The sequence below is a fragment of the Sus scrofa genome, chromosome 14, assembly GCF_054392235.1.
Source record: "Sus scrofa isolate SSC_HxYL_T2T_F1_AM1 chromosome 14, Sscrofa_HxYL_maternal_Yorkshire_Landrace_v2.0, whole genome shotgun sequence".
In the NCBI taxonomy this organism is placed as follows: Eukaryota; Metazoa; Chordata; class Mammalia; order Artiodactyla; family Suidae; genus Sus; species Sus scrofa.
Window position 1 is genome coordinate 110480106 of NC_139396.1, and position 6119 is coordinate 110486224.

A 6119-nucleotide genomic window follows, 5' to 3' on the forward strand; every position below is an offset into this window, starting at 1 on the left:
CAGGCTTAATCCTTAATTATTATCAGCTGTGGCATATTTAGATGTTCCTGGACCTATTATAAATAGTTATATGATGAATGTCTATACAGAGAACTTTTTCTGTATTTAGAATTATTTCCTGAGGAGAGATTTCCAGAAGTACAATTACTGGGTCAAAGGATATGGACATTTTTCAAGGCTCTTGATGTGTTCTGCTAAACTGATTTCCCAGGAGGCTATGGAGTGGTTTCCATTCCCTGAATAGCACGTTACTCCCTGTGCCCTGGCCACTGTTGAAAAATTATGTCAGTGAAAAGACCCCATGGTCACTCTATCTCGTTTCCTCTCATCCACTCATGAATATCACACCAACATCACCAGTTTTCTGAGCTTCTCTTTACACAAAACTCCTCTAAAGGCTCGTGTAATCTCGAAGTCCTTGCTTCCTCCCTTCTCGTGCTCTTTTGTCCATGCATGAAAGAAGGTTGACCAGTTGATCTCTAAGGTGTCTTCCAGCTTCTTGCTAGAGAGTTTGAACTTTAGGACAATGGAGAAGTATTGCAGGACTCTAGGCAGGGGAATGACACGGTGAGGTTACACTGAGAAAGAACACTGGCTGAACTGGCTTGGGTTCCCTTAAAAGCAGAGGCTGAGGAGTTCCTGTTATGGCTCAATAGTAATGAACCCAACTAGTATCCATGAGGACGGGGTTTGATCCTTGGCCTTGCTCAGTGGGTTAAGGATCTGGCACTTGTAAGCCAAAGGTGAGGCTCAAATCCCATGTTGCTGTATCTGTGGCGTAGGCTGGCAGCTGTAGCTCCAATTCGACCCCTAACCTGGGAACTTCCATATGCTATAGGTGGTGGCCCTAAAAAGCAAAAAAAAAAAAAAAAAAAACTGAAGCTGAGGCAGAGACTAATGGCCTCTGTTTTTATTAGAGAATCCAATCTCAGGAAATAGATTGAGGGACCTGGGAAATGAGACAGGAAAGGAGAGACAGCCAATTCCAAGAGGAGTTATTGAGCTGGCTGCTTCTAAGAGGCAGCTGATCACTTGATTTGTGCTGTGACTATCTCAGGACCATCTGTCTCAGTCCATTTGTCAAAGGTTCACCCTGTGGAGTTGTGCACTCAGAGGCACTGAATGCACCTTCCTGTGAACAGAGCAGCTCTGGGAAGTGGGGAGGAGAAGTGTTGCGAGGGTATGAGGGGAGGCGGCACTGGGTCACACCCATGGAAGTTGGGCAGAGCCTTGCAGGGCTGGATGCTGCAGAGGCCACTGAACCATGAGGTGGGTAAAGACCAGAGGATCTGAAGCAAGGCTAAGGAGGCCTCAGATGTGGGCAGAGCTGCAGTTGGGATGGGAGAGCAATTATGGGTTGAATTGTGTCCCCTCCCCCCTACAGCATTTATACGTTGAAATACTAATCCCCCAGTAAGTACCCCAGAGTGTAACTATTTGGAAGCAGGGGCATTGCAGATGTTATTAGTTAATATGAGGTCACACTGGACCATGGCAGGTCCTTAATCCAAGATGACTGTGTCTTTATAAAGAGAGGGAATCTGGACGCAGAGGCAGTCGCACGCAGGAAGAATGCCCTGTGAAGATGAAAGCAGAGATCTGGATGATGCTTCTACAAGCCAAGGAAGGCCAAAGGTTTCTGGCAGATCAGAAGCTACTAGAGAGGCATTGATAGATTCTCCCTCACAGCCCTCAGCAGGAACCAACCATGCTGGCACTTGGATTTTAGACTTCTAGCCCCCAGAACTGTGAGACAATTAATTTCTGTTGCTGGAGTCCCCAGGTTTGTGATACTTTGTTAGGGCAGTCCTGGCAGACTAATAGAAGAGGTGAGATTGAAGGGAGGGAGACCTGTCCACATGAGTTGTGGTGTCAGTCAGGTGTTTGGCTGTTGGAGACAAATCCCCAACTCAAACTTGTGATGATGAACTAGGGCATTTATAGACTCATGTAATGGGGCTATCGGAAGGACATTCTTTGACCGTGGGCTGGATTCAGGGGCTAAAACCATGACATCAGAGCTCTCTTTTCCTTTCCTGGTCTCCATCATTCTTTCAAATGCTTTGCTTCTGCTGGTCTCCTCATGGCTTTTACACTCTCTACATGCCACAGTAAGAGGCCCCACAGCTTCCTTTCTACTTTGGTCTTTGTGAGCCTAAGGAGAAGGAGCATAGCTCTCCCTCTGTGTCTAGTGAGAACTCTGGGGAGGATTGTGATAGCTCGCTCCTGAGCTGAGACCATGGCCAAGGGGCTGGAACAGTTTCTATAGCCAGGTCTGGGTCCCTTGACTACTCCTGGATCAGGATGGTGGGTCAGCCCCACTTGAATTCTATGGATGTTCAGGATTATCATACCAGAGGACAGAGGTAGCTTCCCAAAGAAAGTGATGATAGGCGGGCAAAACTGCAAAAGCAGAAGTGGGCTTGGAGAGAGGAGAATGGATTGGAAAGGTATTTGGGTGTTGAATGGACAGAATAACTTAGGTATGGGAGAGAGAAGGAAGATTTCCAGGTTCCAGACTAGGGAACATAGATATATGTCTGGTCTTTAGTGAAATGGAGAGGGCTTTTGTTTTTTGGTTTATCTTTGGACCCGCTGTGTTTAAGGGTGTCTTGGGTGTGCAGATGGATGGTCAGATGCTTGAGTCTAGAGAGAGCTTTGGCCAAGGCTCAGGTCAAATCATGCAGAGGGGTGGGGCTGGGATGTGGCATGACTGGGGCGTGGGCTGCTCTGGAGCTGGATGTGGGCCAAAGGCATTCCAGTTTCCCAGGGCTGAATCTGATGATGGGACACTGAGGTCAGCAAACAAGGTGGGGGCCTGGGATACAGGGTGGAGCAGTGCCCAGTAGGGAGGCCCTGATGGACAGGGCGGGAGGAAGCCAGGCGTAGGAGTTATCTTCCCAGAGATGTCAACAGGTAAGTTGCCCTTCATCTGTGTTCTATGGCTTCACTTTAGAGAATCACAGACTGCTTCAAGGTCAAGCATCTTGGCAGGAAGTTGGGAGTTGTTGCTGGACTTACTGCTTTGCAGGGATATAGTGATGCCTGAGAAAATGCTGAAAAAACCTGGAAGTTCTTCGAAGAAATGTTTGATTCTTATACAGGTTGAGAGATCTGGTCTGATGGTAGAGGAATGAGCACAGCTGTCCTTTCTGTCTTACAGTGGGTCATGGAGTTCCCACTGCAGCTCAACCATGACAAACCCGACTAATATCCATGAGGGCTGGGGTTCCATCCCTGGCCTCGATCAGTGAGTTAAGGATCCGGTGTTGCCATAAGCTCTGGTATAGGTCACAGACACAGCTTGGATCCCACATTGCCATGGCTGTGGTGTAGGCCAGCAGCTGCAGCTCTGATTCAACCCTTAGCCTGGGAATTTCCATATGCAGCAGGTATTGCCCTTAAAAAAAAAAAAAAAGAAGAAGAAGCCTTCTTAGCCCACAGGAGCCAGGCACTTCCTACTTTGGTCAGCTGAAAAGGCATCTGCAGGGTGAACTTGCCAATGAAACTTCGAGCAGGAGGTTGCTTGTGAATGCCGCTGTGTAATCATGGCCCTTGAAGTTTCTGGTTGTTTAAATGTCACGCTTTATTTGAACCTGATTCCTGTCAGACTTTGAAAAGTTTATCAGTACAATTGGGTACTGGCACAAAGCTCTCTTAAAATACATTTCCTTTCATTCATGAACCTGTTAACGGGGCATTCGATTAGTCATTCAATTGACTGCCAAAGAAACTATACTGAAAAGAGGGCACGCATACAGAACAAAGAACTTCAGCTCTCTGTGATAGCCGTATCTCCTTCTTGGATAGTGGACTTTGTGATGGCCAGCAGCCTGTTGCCACCTTGTAAATGACATTTGATGACTTTAAGGTGTGGGAGTGGATCTACAAAGGATTTCCTTTTTTTTTTTTTTTTTTTCTGGTCTTTTGTCTTTTTAGGGCCACACTCGAGGCATATGGAGGTTCCCAGGCTAGGGGTCAAATCGGAGCTGTTGCTGCCGGCCTACTCCACAGCCACAGCAATGCCAGATCTGAGCCACGTCTGCGACCTACACCATAGCTCACGGCAACGCTGGATCCTTAACCTATTGAGCGAGGCCAGGGATCGAACCCACAACGTCATGGTTCCTAGTTGGATTCATTTCCACTGTGCCACGATGGGAAGTCCTCTACAAAGGATTTCTTAAAAAGAGACCTCCTTTCCTACCTTTTTTACAGACCCACCTGTCTGGAGCAAGTAGGAGACTCTCATGCTGCACCTGGGCAGGTGTGATCACCAGCCTTTTCCCCAGGCCCTTGGGCACAGGTAGAGTGTCCTGCCAATTGATAGTTGGGCCTTAGTCACATCCTGGTGGAGGGGATACTGAGGTTCTCATCAGTATATTTCACTATTCAGAGGAAATGGCCAGCACTGCCTTTTGTCTCATGCATAGTTTTAAAACAGTTAAATATAACAAGGTTTATATAGGATGGTGGGTGTTTTACCATCTGTGAAGTCTGGGGTCTATGGCTGTGGGTTGGGCAGATAGGCCTGGAGCCTGAGCTCTGGGGAGGGGCGTGTGTAGCTGATGCACTTCATCCTTATTCACCGGCACCTTCTCTGCAGATGGCATGACTGAGCTGCCTCCAGACAGACAGGTATGACAACTACCCAGTGCAATGACAAGTGTAATTGAAGAGTCACGGTGTGGAGGAGGAGCCAGTCATTCTCCACGAGGGCATTTGGGGTAGCATGTGTGCAAGTTCACTGGGCCAGCAGCATGGGGAAAGTCTCATACTGCTGTAAGCAATGGTGGAAGATGGCCGATCCAGTGCTTTGGGGGATGAGGGTGCTGAGGGCAAGTCTGGACAGAGAGGTGCAGCCTGGGGTGAAAGCCTTGCACCCCAAACTGAATAGTTTGACTCTCTCATGCTGATGAGTGAAGACACTGAGGGGTCTTAGCAGGGGCTGCCACTGTTTAGTTTTAGGTTAGGAAAGCTGCCTTCGGCTGCAGTGAGGAGAAGAGGTTGTTGGGGGAGTGAGAACTAGTGTAGTCAGCTGATTCCTGGTTTAGCTCTTCTCTGCAGGCTGGCCTCACAAAGAAGCTGGTCTCCTTCGGAGCTCCAGGGAATCTGGCTCCAGCTGAATCCTGAAGACACTCAGGATCTACCAAGGTAGATCACTGCCATGTTGTAGGCCATGTCAGAGTGGGGTTGCTGCTCCCCAGCTCTGAATGCTGAGCTGGAAGAGCAGAGCGGATGACCAGTGTTCTGCCAAATCACACTAGGATCAAATCCCAAATCCTGATCCAATCAGGAGAGGGTCTGACTCTGCCCTAATCATGAAAGCCCGAGGCTCTGTGTTCCTCTCCTGGAGTCCGACACCAGCCCAGCTAGATGGCCATGCTCGGCCCTGGAATGGGTCCATGTACTGTTCCAGAGCTTATATCTGTGGGTTTCCCCATTGAACCCTGCTCCAGCAGGCAGCGTGTAGGCTGCTCTGTATTTTTCATTTGTTTGCTCAAGGAGTCTGGGGCCCTGAGGCCATTTCCATGACTTTTGACTTAGCTTGCTAAAGGGAGGCTGCCCTCACTCACAAGCACAGGGTCCTAATGAATGTGGGAACTTGGAGGATGATAGGCTGTGCAGGGCACCTTGATGACAGGGGCACTCACTGCTGTGCCCACCCACTTCCTCCTCCGCCTCCCCTCCTTTGCCCAGATGCCTTTCCCACAGCACGTTATCCAGGTCTGTCCTCCAGCCCAGAAGTTATGAGGTTCTCTGTGCCCAGTTCCAAGCCCCGCCAGGTATGGTTTGTTGTTCCGAAGGGGTGACTGGACCTCACTGAAGCCCTGTCATGTCACGGAAGCCATCTTGTATTCAATGGATTTTGTGTCATCCACTCACTGAGAAAGGTCTGGAAGTCACTGACTCTGAGTTTCTTTCCCTATTAGTCAAATGGGGGAATTTGGACTAGAATATTTTCATGATGCTATGCTCTCTTAGAAGAGTCCATAATTTCTTTATCTTTGTAGCAAATAGAGTAATTTTGTAGCCCTCCCACTTCTCCATAGAATGAAGCAGAGGCCCTGGCTGGCAGAGCCAGCCTCAGGACCAGGGAGTAGAATTCCCAGTACATG